General features: G+C 51.4%; 2 protein-coding genes across 19 annotated transcripts in view; one reads left to right on the plus strand and one right to left on the minus strand.

Moving 5' to 3' along the window:
* LOC141122091 (uncharacterized) overlaps positions 1–16,274 on the plus strand; it is a 531,020-nt gene that overhangs the window by 112,344 nt on the left and 402,402 nt on the right. The window lies entirely within an intron of this gene.
* LOC141122092 (uncharacterized) overlaps positions 1–16,274 on the minus strand; it is a 183,146-nt gene that overhangs the window by 34,357 nt on the left and 132,515 nt on the right. The gene's annotated exons all lie outside the window — the stretch shown is intronic.

The raw sequence follows: 16,274 nt of genomic DNA on the forward strand, positions 1-16,274 counted from the left end.
GGGGGCCCCCTTGTTAAAACGGCTTCCAGATTCTGATAAGCCCCCCGCCCGCAGACCCCCACAATCACCGGGCAAGGGTTGTGGGTATGAGACCCTTGTCCCCATCAACATGGAGACAAGGTGCTTTGGAGGGGACCCCCAAGCACCCTCCCCATGTTGTGGCCTGGTACGGTTCAGGAGGCAGGGGGGCGCTCGCTCGTCCTTCCCACTATCTTATCCCAGGTTACATGCTGGGATAAGGGTCCAGTATGGAATTTTGGGGTGATCCCCACGCCATTTTTATTTAAAATTTTGGCGCAGGGTTCCCCTTAAAATCCATATCAGACCTGAAGGGCCTAGTATGGATTTTGGGGGGACCCTCACACCATTTTATTTTTTAATTTTGGCACAGGGTTCCCCTGAACAATACACTGTGTTTATATATACTACATTGCCTCCACTGGCAGAATATAGAGTCTACACTGAATGTCTAGTCTACACTAAATGCAGAGTATATATATATATATATATATATATATATATATATATATATATATATATAAAATACACTGCCTGCACCCCACTAACTAACCTGCCTGCCTAATCTATCTCTGTCTACACACTACACTAATAACTGGCTGATCCTGCCTAGCTATACCCAGAATGGATATATAGAATGGTACAGACTCTGTTAGGTACCTGGTAGTAGAGCCTGACTTGTAGGAGAAGACCTCTCATACAACGCTGGTTCAGGAGCCACTGGAGTGGGAACAGTGGTCTCCTGAGCACAGTGGGGTAGGAGTGCCTGTAGAGCAGAGTCTCTGATGCTGAAGTGATGAGAGATCCCACAGGGATGGCTGGACTGCAGATCAGGTGGAGACTGGAGGCAGCAAGCTGGAACACTTGGAGATGCAGAGATCACTGGAGCTGAAGCTGAAGGTGCAACAGCAAGGACAACAGCAGGCACAAGCAGGGTCAGACGGTCCGGGTCAGCAAGGGTATGAGACGGGCAGTAACAGCAGGGAGAGGCAGAGTCGGTAGGCAGGCAGAGATCGGCAACGGTATCAGGCAGGCAGTAGAAGAGTAGTCAGGCAGGCCGGATCGGATTGGAGCGGGACGGATGGTCAGACAAGCCGGGTCAGATAGGTAACAAACAATCAGATGCAGGTACCCGCGCGCGCCCTAGCGCCGCACTGACGCCCGGGAACAACAGGAACTTGCTGTAAGGTGCGTAACGGAGCGCGCCGGCGCATAGGTGCATGCAAACGCCCAGGTCCGGTGCCAATGGTACCCTGACAGACTCTCCTCTCTATATACAGTATACATCATCCATTTATACATTATCTATATGGAGACTACACAATATACAGACTTCTGATCTATGGTATCAGTGGGGGGATGTTATACACAGGGATATATAGAATGATACAGACTCTCCTCTCTCTATATACAGTATACATCATCCATTTATACATTATCTATATGGAGACTACACAATATACAGACTTCTGATCTATGGTATCAGTGGGGGGATGTTATACACAGATATATATAGAATGATACAGACTCCTCTCCTCTCTATATATACAGTATACATCATCCATGTATACATTATCTATATGGAGACTACACAATATACAGACTTCTGATCTATGGTATCAGTGGGGGGATGTTATACACAGAGATATATAGAATGATACAGACTCTCATCTCTCTATATACAGTATACATCATCCATTTATACATTATCTATATGGAGACTACACAATATACAGACTTCTGATCTATGGTATCAGTGGGGGGATGTTATACACAGAGATATATAGAATGATACAGACTCCTCTCCTCTCTATATATACAGTATACATCATCCATTTATACATTATCTATATGGAGACTACACAATATACAGACTTCTGATCTATGGTATCAGTGGGGGGATGTTATACACAGAGATATATAGAATGATACAGACTCTCATCTCTCTATATACAGTATACATCATCCATTTATACATTATCTATGTGGAGACTACACAATATACAGACTTCTGGTCTATGGTATCAGTGGGGGGATGTTATACACAGAGATATATAGAATGATACAGACTCTCCTCTCTATATACACAGGGCCGGATTAACATAGGGGATATTGGAGCTGCAGCTCCAGGCCCTTTACCTTAAGATAGGCCCATTAAAAAAAAACCCACTACTGGTCATTTGGGGCTCCTATGATCTATGGTCCTGGAGATAGGGGCCTCCTTGCACAGCCTGTCAGAAGCCACATACCGAGCGGCCAGTTTAAATACAAGCTGGCACACTCTGCAGCAGACTGAGAGGATGAGCTCACGGTGCCTCTCCTCACTTCTTATCAGAGGCACTGAGCTCAATGGACAGCTTGGAGTCTGCAGAGTATGTCAAACTCACTCGCAGTAGCAGCATAGTCCAACAATGTAAAACTACCATTCAGAAATGTAGAAAAACAAGGAGGTGGCAGTAGCACCTCATGAACTCCTGTCAGCTGCTTCTATACCACTCATTGAAAAGCAATACACCACAGATCACTTTTCAGAGGGCAGTAAGCATTACTGCAAATGTGAAAGAAAAGTGAAACACATCATCCATTTCACACTCCCCACCAACCAGGTCACTTCCCACCAACCAGGTCACTCCCCAGCCACTTTCCATGTTAGCCACCTCCCTTCACCTTATATCACAGGTGACCATTTCCCAACCTGCAGATGACAGATCCTACTCCAAAAGATATCACTCCCAGTTACCCCCCTCCCACACACCCACTTATTGATATCCCTCCATGACCACCTCACACCCCCCTGCTGACAGACCTCACACCCCCTGCTGACAGACCTCACACCCCCTGCTGACAGACCTCACCCCCACCTTCTGACAGACCTCACCCCCCCTTCTGACAGACCTCACACCCCCTTCTGACAGACCTCACACCCCCCCTGCTGACAGACCTCACACCCCCCTTCTGACAGACCTCACACCCCCCTTCTGACAGACCTCACACCCCCCTTCTGACAGACCTCACACCCCCCTGCTGACAGACCTCACACCCCCTGCTGACAGACCTCACACCCCCTGCTGACAGACCTCACACCCCCTGCTGACAGACCTCACACCCCCTTCTGACAGACCTCACACCCCCTGCTGACAGACCTCACACCCCCCTTCTGACAGACCTCACACCCCCTGCTGACAGACCTCACACCCCCCTTCTGACAGACCTCACACCCCCCTGCTGACAGACCTCACACCCCCCTTCTGACAGACCTCACACCCCCTGCTGACAGACCTCACACCCCCCTTCTGACAGACCTCACACCCCCCTTCTGACAGACCTCACACCCCCCTTCTGACAGACCTCACACCCCCCTGCTGACAGACCTCACACCCCCTGCTGACAGACCTCACACCCCCTTCTGACAGACCTCACACCCCCCTTCTGACAGACCTCACACCCCCCTGCTGACAGACCTCACACCCCCTGCTGACAGACCTCACACCCCCCTTCTGACAGACCTCACACCCCCTGCTGACAGACCTCACACCCCCTTCTGACAGACCTCACACCCCCCTTCTGACAGACCTCACACCCCCCTGCTGACAGACCTCACACCCCCTGCTGACAGACCTCACACCCCCCTTCTGACAGACCTCACACCCCCTGCTGACAGACCTCACACCCCCCTTCTGACAGACCTCACACCCCCCTGCTGACAGACCTCACACCCCCCTTCTGACAGACCTCACACCCCCTGCTGACAGACCTCACACCCCCTGCTGACAGACCTCACACCCCCCTGCTGACAGACCTCACACCCCCTGCTGACAGACCTCACACCCCCCTTCTGACAGACCTCACACCCCCTGCTGACAGACCTCACACCCCCTGCTGACAGACCTCACACCCCCCTTCTGACAGACCTCACACCCCCCGCTGACAGACCTCACACCCCCTTCTGACAGACCTCACACCCCCCTTCTGACAGACCTCACACCCCCCTGCGGACAGACCTCACACCCCCCTGCTGACAGACCTCACACCCCCCTTCTGACAGACCTCACACCCCCTGCTGACAGACCTCACACACCCCTGCTGACAGACCTCACACCCCCCTGCTGACAGACCTCACACACCCCTGCTGACAGACCTCACACCCCCTGCTGACAGACCTCAAACCCCCTTCTGACAGACCTCACACCCCCCTTCTGACAGACCTCACACCCCCCTTCTGACAGACCTCACACCCCCCTTCTGACAGACCTCACACCCCCCTTCTGACAGACCTCACACCCCCCTTCTGACAGACCTCACACCCCCCTGCTGACAGACCTCACACCCCCCTTCTGACAGACCTCACACCCCCTGCTGACAGACCTCACACACCCCTGCTGACAGACCTCACACCCCCCTGCTGACAGACCTCACACACCCCTGCTGACAGACCTCACACCCCCTGCTGACAGACCTCAAACCCCCTTCTGACAGACCTCACACCCCCCTTCTGACAGACCTCACACTCCCCTTCTGACAGACCTCACACCCCCCACTGACAGACCTCACACCCCCCTTCTGACAGACCTCACACTCCCCTGCTGACAGACCTCACACCCCCCTTCTGACATACCTCACCCCCCTTCTGACAGACCTCACACCCCCTGCTGACAGACCTCACACCCCCTGCTGACAGACCTCACACCCCCCTTCTGACAGACCTCACACCCCCTGCTGACAGACCTCACACCCCCTGCTGACAGACCTCACCCCCCCCTTCTGACAGACCTCACACCCCCCTTCTGACAGACCTCACACCCCCCTTCTGACAGACCTCACACCCCCCTGCTGACAGACCTCACACCCCCCTTCTGACAGACCTCACACCCCCTTCTGACAGACCTCACACCCCCCTGCTGACAGACCTCACACCCCCCTTCTGACAGACCTCACACCTCCCTGTGGACAGACCTCACACCCCCCTGCTGACAGACCTCACACCCCCCTTCTGACAGACCTCACACCCCCCTGCGGACAGACCTCACACCCCCCTGCTGACAGACCTCACACCCCCCTTCTGACAGACCTCACACCCCCTGCTGACAGACCTCACACCCCCCGCTGACAGACCTCACACCCCCTTCTGACAGACCTCACACCCCCCTTCTGACAGACCTCACACCCCCCTTCTGACAGACCTCACACCCCCCTGCTGACAGACCTCACACCCCCCTGCTGACAGACCTCACACCCCCTGCTGACAGACCTCACACCCCCCTGCTGACAGACCTCACACCCCCCTGCTGACAGACCTCACACCCCCTGCTGACAGACCTCACACCCCCCTTCTGACAGACCTCACACCCCCCTGCGGACAGACCTCACACCCCCCTGCTGACAGACCTCACACCCCCCTTCTGACAGACCTCACACCCCCTGCTGACAGACCTCACACACCCCTGCTGACAGACCTCACACCCCCCTGTGGACAGACCTCACCCCCCCTTCTGACAGACCTCACAGCCCCCGCTGACAGACCTCACACCCCCCCGCTGACAGACCTCACACCCCCCTTCTGACAGACCTCACACCCCCCTTCTGACAGACCTCACACCCCCCGCTGACAGACCTCACACCCCCTTCTGACAGACCTCACACCCCCCTTCTGACAGACCTCACACCCCCCTTTTGACAGACCTCACACGCCCCTGCGGACAGACCTCACACCCCCTGCTGACAGACCTCACACCCCCCTTCTGACAGACCTCACACCCCCCGCTGACAGACCTCACACCCCCCTTCTGACAGACCTCACACCCCCCTTCTGACAGACCTCACACCCCCTTCTGACAGACCTCACACCCCCCTGCTGACAGACCTCACACCCCCCTTCTGACAGACCTCACACCCCCTGCTGACAGACCTCACACACCCCTGCTGACAGACCTCACACCCCCTGCTGACAGACCTCACCCCCCCTGCTGACAGACCTCACACACCCCTGCTGACAGACCTCCCTCTCCAGCCTGCCCCCACATACCCTCTCACCTGCTGACCTGTGGATGGGGGAATCACTCCTGTAGTGTTGTGTTCTGCCAGTGGGGAGCCTCCCCTACCCACACAATACAATCATCAGTGTTGCTAACTATAGCTGGCAGCACTGATTGTTTTGGGAAAAACCTGTCAGGCTGGTTGTACTCAAGTCGATTAGTAGATTGACTTGTGTAGATTGACCAGCTAGCCCATACATAGATCGACTATGGCTGGTCTCTGCTTAATTGACTTAACTTCAATCCATGTATGGCCTGTTTAACCACTACGCAGTCCCTAAACATCCTTCCACAAACCTTTACATTTTTCCTTCCCAGATTCCCTCATCCTCCTCTCCTGTACATAGTGCCCACTGTCATACCCTCCACACTTCTCTCCTGTACATACTGCCCCATTATATCCTTCACACTCCTCTCCTGTACATACTGCCCACTGTCACACCCTCCACACTTCTTTCCTGTACATACTGCCCACTGTCATACCCTCCACACTTCTCTCCTGTACATACTGCCCACTGTCACACCCTCCACACTTCTTTCCTGTACATACTGCCCACTGTCATACCCTCCACACTTCTCTCCTGTACATACTGCCCACTGTCATACCCTCCACACTTCTCTCCTGTACATACTGCCCACTGTCATACCCTCCACACTTCTCTCCTGTACATACTGCTCACTGTCATATCCTCCACACTCCTCTCCTGTACATACTGCCCACTGTCATATCCTCCACACTCCTCTCCTGTACATACTGCCCACTGTCATATCCTCCACACTCCTCTCCTGTACATACCGCTCACTGTCATATCCTCCACACTCCTCTCCTGTACATACTGCACACTGTGATACCCTCCACACTCCTGCCCTGTACATACTGCCAACTATCTTTTTTTCCACACTCCTCTCCTGTACATACCACCTTCATAATACCTTCCACACTCCTCTCCTGTACATACTGCTCCTATCATACCCTCCACACTCCTCTCCTGTACATACTGCCCCTATCATACCCTCCACACTCCTCTCCTGTACATACTGCCCCATGATATCCTTCACACTCCTCTCCTGTACATACTGCCCCATGATATCCTTCACACTCCTCTCCTGTACATACTGCCCGCTGGCATACCCTCCACATTCATCTCCTGTACATAGTGCCCACTACCATACCCTCCACACTCCTCTCCTGTACATAGTGCCCACTGTTATACCCTCCACACTCCTCTCCTGTACATACTGCCCACTGTCACACCCTCCACACTCCCCTCCTATACATACTGCTCACTGGCATACCCTCCACATTCATCTCATGTACATAGTGCCCACTGCCATACCCTCCACACTCCTCTCCTGTACATAGTGCCCACTGTTATACCCTCCACATTCCTCTCCCTCACCTGCACATGCTTAATCTGGCCCTGTATATACAGTATACATCATCTATTTATACATTATCTATATGGAGACTACACAATATTAGGGATGAGCTTCGCGTTCGAGTCAAACCCATGTTCGGCTCAAACATCGGCTGTTCGATCGTTCGCCGAATTGCGAACGTTATGGGCCGTTCGCGCCAAATTCGTGTGGCTCGTCACGGCCCATAATTCACTGCGGCATCGCAGTGCATTGCTGGCTGATGATTGGCCAAGCATGCACTATAACCCACATGCTTGGCCAATCACAGCACCGTTGGTAGAGAGAGCTGTAATTGGCCAAAGCCAGGGTGGCTTTGGTCAATTATGGCTCAGGGGATTTAGTACATGCCCCACACTATATAAGGCCGCCTGCATGGCGGCCCTGTGTAGTGTGTTCCGGCGTGCTGAGAGATAGAGAGAGAGAGAGAGAGAGATAGAGAGAGAGAGAGAGAGAGAGACAGTGTCATTTCATTTGAGTTAGATAGATTAGGCAGGGCAGTCAGTGAGTTAGCTGCACTTACAGTGTATTGTGTATATATATGCATCCCAGGTGTTGCATATATATATATACACTGTATTCAGTTTAGCTAGATCCGTTCCTGTTATCTTCCTACTGACAGGCAGGCTTGTCTTGTTACAGTATTTACAGCTACCTGAAGAAAATTGCTGGTGTTCTTTTGATCCTATTAGTACCAAAGTCAGGCAGATAGACTATTTACAGTTAGTGTAGTGCGTCCTGCTCACAGTGTTCAGCTAAAACTACAAATTAGTGTAGTGCGTACTGCTCACAGTGTTCTGCTAAAACTACAAGTTAGTGTAGTGAGACCTCTGCACAGTGTTCAGCTAAAGCTACAAGTTAGTGTAGTGAGACCTTTGCACAGTGTTCAGCTAAAACTACAAGTTAGTGTAGTGCGTACTGCTCACAGTGTTCAGCTAAAACTACAAGTTAGTGTAGTGAGACCTTTGCACAGTGTTCATCTAAAGCCACAGGTTAGTGTGGTGCGTCATCCTCACAGTGTTCAGCTAAAACTACAAGTTAGTGTAGTGCGACCTCTGCACAGTGTTCAGCTAAAGCTACAAGTTAGTGTAGTGCGTCCTCCTCACAGTGTTCAGCTAAAGCTACAAGTTAGTGTAGTGAGACCTTTGCACAGTGTTCAGCTAAAGCTACAAGTTAGTGTAGTGCGTCCTGCTCACAGTATTCAGCTAAAACTACAAGTTAGTGTAGTGAGACCTCTGCACAGTGTTCAGCTAAAGCTACAAGTTAGTGTAGTGCGTCCTCCTCACAGTGTTCAGCTAAAGCTACAAGTTAGTGTAGTGAGACCTTTGCACAGTGTTCAGCTAAAGCTACAAGTTAGTGTAGTGCGTCCTGCTCACAGTGTTCACCTAAAACTACAAGTTAGTGTAGTGAGACCTCTGCACAGTGTTCAGCTAAAGCTACAAGTTAGTTTAGTGTGACCTCTGCACAGTGTTCAGCTAAAGCTACAAGTTAGTGTAGTGCGTCCTCCTCACAGTGTTCAGCTAAAGCTACAAGTTAGTTTAGTGTGACCTCTGCACAGTGTTCAGCTAAAGCTACAAGTTAGGGTAGTGCATCCTCCTCACAGTGTTCAGCTAAAACTACAAGTTAGTGTAGTGCGACCTCTGCACAGCGTTCAGCTAAAGCTACAAGTTAGTGTAGTGCGTCCTCCTCACAGTGTTCAGCTAAAACTACAAGTTAGTGTAGTGAAACCTCTGCACAGTGTTCAGCTAAAGCTACAAGTTAGTGTAGTGCGTCCTGCTCACAGTGTTCAGCTAAAACTACAAGTTAGTGTAGTGCGTCCTGCTCACAGTGTTCAGCTAAAACTACAAGTTAGTGTAGTGAGACCTCTGCACAGTGTTCAGCTACAGCTACAAGTTAGTGTAGTGCGTCCTGCTCACAGTGTTCAGCTAAAACTACAAGTTAGTGTAGTGCGACCTCTGCACAGTGTTCAGCTAAAGCTACAAGTTAGTGTAGTGCGTCCTCCTCACAGTGTTCAGCTAAACCTACAAGTTATTTTTTTGCGAGCTCTGCACAGTGTTCAGCTAAAGCTGACTGTAGAAGGTTGGTGGTGTTTTCCTGATCCTATCACTACCGCAGGCAGCTAAATAAGCTACAAGTTATTTTTTGGCGAGCTCTGCACAGTGTTCAGCTAAAGGTACCTGTAGAAGGTTGGTGGTGTTTTCCTGATCCTATCACTACAGCAGGCAGCTAAAAAAGCTACAAGTTATTTTTTGGCGAGCTCTGCACAGTGTTCATCTAAAGCTACCTGTCGAAGGTTGGTGGTGTTTTCCTGATCCTATCACTACCACAGGCAGCTAAATAAGCTACAAGTTAGTGTAGTGCAAGCTCTGCACAGTGTTCAGCTAAAGCTACAAGTTAGTGTAGTGCGACCTCTGCACAGTGTTCAGCTAAACCTACAAGTTATTTTTTTGCGAGCTCTGCACAGTGTTCACCTAAAGCTACCTGTAGAAGGTTGGTGGTGTTTTCCTGATCCTTTCACTACCGCAGGCAGCTAAATAAGCTACAAGTTAGTTTTTGGCGAGCTCTGCACAGTGTTCAGCTAAAGCTACCTGTAGAAGGTTGGTGGTGTTTTCCTGATCCTATCACTACCGCAGGCAGCTAAATAAGCTACAAGTTAGTTTTTTACGAGCTCTGCACAGTGTTCAGCTAAAGCTACCTGTAGAAGGTTGGTGGTGTTCTCATACTACAGGCAGGCAGTTGATTTTGCTAGCTGCAGTATCAGTACATATATATATATATATATATATATATATATCCCAGCTTAGTGCAGCTACAGGCCATTAGTATGTCTGGAAGGCCAACAAGGAGAGGCAGACAGTCACAAGCCAATAAAGGAGGGCAAGCAGGCTCTGTGTCTAGAGGCAACAGTGCTGGTCGTGGAGACGGTGCATCCTCATCAGCACATGGCCGTGGGACACGCTTGGCCTTTTTTTCGGCAGCTGGCCGTGTTGAGCCGCAACATGCGGAAGACTTGGTTGAGTGGATGACCAAGCCGTCCTCATCCTCCTCATCCTCTCTCACCCATGCTCAGGGTACTTTGTCTGGCAAAGCAGCGGCCTCTTCCCTCGGCTCAATGTCATCAGTGACTCCTTCCCTAGCCCCACCATGTTCTCCTGAGAAGTCCCTCGAACTGTTTGACCACAGTGTTGGGTACATGCTCCAGGAGGATGCCCAGTGTTTGGAAGGCTCTGATGATGATACTGAGCTAGATGAAGGCAGTAACGTGAGCACAGACATAGGGGGTGCCCAAGAAGGACAGCAATCTGGCAGTCATGCTCCCCCTGCTGCAGTATACTGCCAGGTTTGCTCCAGTGATGAGGAGGGAGGGGATGATGAGGTCACTGACTCAACGTGGGTGCCTGATAGGAGAGAGGAGGAGGAGGCGGCACATCACCAACGAGGCAGGATGCCCTCCAGGGGCCAGCCTAAGCCCAGCACACTGACTGCATCACACCCCAAAGCTCCACATGTGCAGGGCGCTGCAGTCTCTGCGCGTTATTCAAAAAGTTCTTTGGTGTGGGCCTTTTTTGAGACGAGTGCATCAGATCGCACCACTGCTATTTGCAACATATGTCTCAAGCGTATCTCGCGTGGCCAAAACATCTCCCGCTTGGGCACCACATGCTTGACCAGACATATGTTGACCTGCCATGCAGTTCGTTGGCAAGCGTATTTAAAAGACCCACACCAAAGAACAAAGAGGACCTCTCCTTGCTCCTCATCAGCTGAGATCTCCAACCCCACTATACCTTCAGTCCTCTCTGAGACCTGCACTGAGAGAAATGAAGGTGTAGAATTAGGTGTGTCACAGCCAAGTACTTGTGGGCAATCTGCTTTCGGTACACCGACGTCAGATTGTGATAAAACTAAAACAATGTGTCTGCGCTAGAAAAAAAAAAAAATCACATCAATCAAAAGTGCAGCAATAATATAACAAAAACAACATAGGTGTTTAACAAATAATACACTTGAGTGAAAATACCCCTAAATACTAGAGTATAAAGTGCACAGTGCTATATAAAACACACAATGTGAGTGATCAATCAAAAAACATATCACATAAATGTGTTTTTTGATTGATCACTCACATTGTGTGTTTTATATAGCACTGTGCACTTTATACTCTAGTATTTAGGGGTATTTTCACTCAAGTGTATTATTTGTTAAACACCTATGTTGTTTTTGTTATATTATTGCTGCACTTTTGATTGATGTGATTTTTTTTTTTTTTTCTAGCGCAGACACATTGTTTTAGTTTTATCACTTTTGCACGATTATGAAACGTGACTAAGTGTTTGCAGCTGGTCTCCACTTAAGACTAATTACTCACCATTTGTAGGCATTCATCCGTAAGTGGCTCGCAGGGTTGCTCACTATTTTTGTTTCGACGTCAGATTGTACCAGGCAAATTTCCCTGCCCCAGCTGCTGCACCGCCGAAAGAAGTTTGCTCCCAGCCATCCACATGCCCAGCGGTTGAATGCTAGCTTGGCAAAATTGCTAGCACTTCAACTGCTGCCTTTTCAGTTGGTAGACTCTGTCCCCTTCAGTGAGTTTGTGGAATGTGCGGTTCCTCAGTGGCAGGTACCCGAACGCCACTTTTTCTCACGGAAGGCGATTCCAGCTCTCTACCGGAATGTAGAAGGCAATGTCTTGGCCTCGCTGGACAGGGCGGTCAGCGGTAAGGTGCATATTACCGCTGACTCATAGTCCAACATGCATAGACAGGGACGTTACCTAAGTTTCACGGCGCATTGGGTGACTCTGCTGGCAGCTGGGAAGGATGCAGGACAAGGTGCAGTAGTGTTGGAGGTTGTTCCACCACCACGCCTCTACTAATGATTGTGACACACCTCTCTCCTCCACCCCCTCCTCTTCTTCTTCCTCCATGGCCTCTTCCTGTGCTTTGTCCTCTGAACCAGCGGTGCTCCGTAGCCGTTCAAGGGGCTACGCAAGTATGCAGGCCAAAAGATGCCATGCGGTGCTTGAGCTGGTGTGCTTGGGGGACAGGAGCCACACTGGGGCAGAGGTTCTGTCAGCTCTGCAGGGGCAGGTTCAGAGGTGGTTGACGCCACGCCAACTTAAGGCAGGAATGGTGGTTATGTGACAATGGCACCAACCTCCTCTCTGCCCTCCGACAGGGACAACTGACCCATGTGCCCTGTTTGGGTCACGTCCTTAACTTGGTGGTGCAGCGGTTCTTGGGCAGGTACCCGGGCTTACAGGATGTCCTGAGGCAGGCCAGGAAAGTCTGTGTGCATTTCCGCCGGTCATATAATGCCAGTGCTCGGTTGGCAGACCTCCAAAAGGAGTTTAACCTGCCCAAGGACCGCCTAATCTGTGACATGCCCACCAGGTGGAACTCAACGTTGGCCATGCTACAGCGGCTGCACATGCAGCAGAGGGCCATCAATGAGTACCTGTGCGATTATGGCACCAGGACAGGGTCAGGGGAGCTTGTTTTTTTTTCCCCATGCCAGTGGGCCATGATCAGGGATGCATGCACTGTCATGTCACCATTTGAGGAGGCCACGAGGATGGTGAGCAGTGACAGTGCATGCATCAGTGACATAGGGTGACCACATTTCTAAACTTCCATTCAGGGACACCCCCGAAAAGAATATTTTTTACTTTTTTTTGGCCAATTTTTGGGCAGGGGCGTATTATGCAGACAGTGGGCCTGTGTGCAAGATCACAAGTGGGCTCTAGGATCACTTTTCAGAGGGACTACCGCAGGGAGTACAGCAGGTCTATCCGCCCCTTACATCCTCCTCCAGGATGCCCCCTTAGTACTACTGTACTAAGGGAACTCCGAGGGTTGTAAGGGGGCTCTCTGGAGGATGTAAGGGGGCTCTCTGGAGAATGTAAGGGGCTCTCTGGAGGATGTAAGGGGCACTCTGGAGGATGTAAGGGGGCACTCTGGAGGATGTAAGGGGGCACTCTGGCTGTACTAACTTATCCATAGCCTCCTTACATCCTCCACAGTGCCCCCTGACGTCCTCCAGAGGGCCCTCTTAGTGCCTCCTTACATCCTCTGGAGTGCCCCTTACATTCTAATCCAGAGTGCCTTTTTAGTACCTTCAGAGTGCCCCCTTACATCTTCCTCCACAGTTCCCCCTTAGTACTACTGTTCATCCATGCTGAAGGATGTCAGTGGGCACTCTGAAAAAAGTAAAGGGGCACTCTGAAGGCACCCTGGAGGTTTTAATGGGACACCCTGGAGGATGTATGGGGACACTCCAAAGGCACTAAGACAGTACCTCCAGAGTGCCCCATTCAGAGAGCCCAGAGGAGCGATGGCCATTAATCATGCCATGTCAATGTTAGGAACAGAGCACACCACCGACCTCATGGCCACCCTATTCCAGTCCTGCTTGTGCTCTCCCTGCCACAGCCCCATGTTATCTGTACCTGTGACTGCAGCTCCTTGTCGGTGTCACTTGCTCTCGGTCTTTGCGGTGAAGTGCAGGGAGGAGGAGTTCCGGGACGGGAGTCTGGATACTTCGTGCACCTCTGGGGTCAGCCTGACAGCCGTTACCACTCCTGCTTTCTCGTACTGTCATCGCTGGTAACCAGACCCACCGCCTGCCACCCGAGCAGTAGCAGCAGTCGGGCAGGCTGACACACAGTAGATGTGCTGGTCAGGGAGACACTGTTCTGATTCCCTGCTGCATGCCGCCGGGTGTCAGAGAAGGAGGAGGTGCCGACTGCCGGGGTGGGTGGAGACAGCAGGGCAGCCTCACTCACTGTCTGTGACGTCACTGGTTACTAGATGCCAGGCGGGGCCGGCCCTAGCAACCAGTTCCGCAAATGTAGTTTATAGGGTGGCTGGACTGGCTGTGTCCAGTATTTCATTCCGGGACACTGTATTGTCCCGGAATGAAGGTGCCCGGGACCCAGGACAGACATGTCCATTGCGGGACAGTCCTGGGCAATCCGGGACACGTGGGCACCCTACAGTGACACTGTCCCCCTTGTCCACCTGTTGGAGCACACGCTGCGTGGAATAATGGACAGGGCACTTGAGTCAGAACAGAGGCAGGAAGAGGAGGACTTCCTTAGCTCTCAAGGCCCCCTTTATCCAGACAGTGTTCCTGCGTGCCCGCCGATCACACAGGAAGAGGACGAGGAGGAGGATTGTGTCAGTATGGAGGTGGAGCCTGGCACTCAGCATCAGCAGCAGTCTTTAAGGGATCAGTCCCAAGAAACACATGGACTTGTACGTGGCTGGGAGGAGGTGGCTGCGGACCATGTCGTCCTTAGTGAACCAGAGGACTCCGGACCGAATGCCTCAGCAAACCTACGCTGCATGGCCTCCCTGATCCTGCAAAGCCTGCGTAAGGATCCTCGTATTCGTGGTATCAAGGAGAAGGACCAATACTGGCTGGCAACCCTCCTTGATCCACGTTACAAGGGTAAGGTTGCAGACCTTATCTTGCCATCGCAGAGGGAGCAGAGGATGAAACATCTTCGGGAGGCCTTGCAGAAAGGTTTGTGCAACGCGTTCCCAGAGACTGGGAGGTTACAAACTCCTGTTTCTGGACAACCTGTTGCTGAGGCTTCGGTCAGTCAAAGAAGGAGCGGTGGAGAAGGTGGCCGTCTGACCGATGCGTTCAGACAATTTTTTGGTCCGCAGCCCCAAGGTATGATCGGTTCCAGCAACTATCGCCAGCCTCTGTTTTACATGGTGCAGGATAACCTAGGGGCAAGATCTGACTTGGAAACCTTTCCCACCGAAAATCCTCTGGGTTACTGGGTCTTGAGGATGGATCACTGGCCAGAGCTTGCACAGTATGTAATTGAGCTACTGGCCTGTCCTGCATCCAGCGTTCTTTCGGAACGCACATTCAGTGCTGCTGGAGGCTTTGTAACCGATCACAGGGTGCGTCTGTCCACCGACTCGGTCGATCGACTGACCTTCATAAAAATGAATCAGTCTTGGATCACCACCAGCTACCAAGCACCTGATGCTGATGTAACCGAATAATTTTTTTTGAAATCTCAGATCCCTTCAAAGACTGCCTATGCTGATGCTGAGAGACTATCCTGAGTAATGATCCTCTTCCTCCTCAATGATCACGCTGATTGCTTGTAAGAACATCTTTGGTTCTGGGCGCCACCACCAGTGCCTAAGGCCCAATTTTTCAGCCCCTGTTTAACAGGGGCGTGTAATTACAATTTTTGATGCAATACTTTGCAGCAGGGCTCGTTTCTGCGTTCCAACTAGAGTATCTGTGAAGGGTTGCAGTGTTGTGGCACCAGCACCAGTGCCTAAGGCCCAATTTTTCAGCCCCTGTTTAACAGGGGAGTGTAATTACAATTTTTGATGCGATACTTTGCAGCAGGGCTCGTTCCTGCATTCCAACTAGAGTGTCTGTGAGGGGTTGCAGTGTTGTGGCACCAGCACCAGTGCCCAAGGCCCAATTTTTCAGCCCCTGTTCAACAGGGGCATGTAATTACAATTCTTGATCTAATATTTCACAGCAGGGCCCGTTTCTGCGCCCACCAAGAGCGAGTGAGGACTTACAGTGTTGTGGCACTAGCACCACCAAAGGCACAATTTTTATGCCCCTGTTCAACAGGGGCAAGTAATTACAATTCTTGATCTAATATTTCACAGCAGGGCCCATTTCTGCGCCCACCAAAAGTGAGTGAGGACTTACAGTGTTGTGGCACCACCACCAGCAAAGGCCCAATTTTTCTGCCCTTGTTCAACAGGGGCATGTAATTACAATTCTTGATCTAAAATTTTACAGCAGGGCCCTGTGAGG

The sequence above is a fragment of the Aquarana catesbeiana genome, unplaced genomic scaffold (assembly GCF_042186555.1).
Source record: "Aquarana catesbeiana isolate 2022-GZ unplaced genomic scaffold, ASM4218655v1 unanchor240, whole genome shotgun sequence".
NCBI classification, from domain to species: Eukaryota; Metazoa; Chordata; class Amphibia; order Anura; family Ranidae; genus Aquarana; species Aquarana catesbeiana.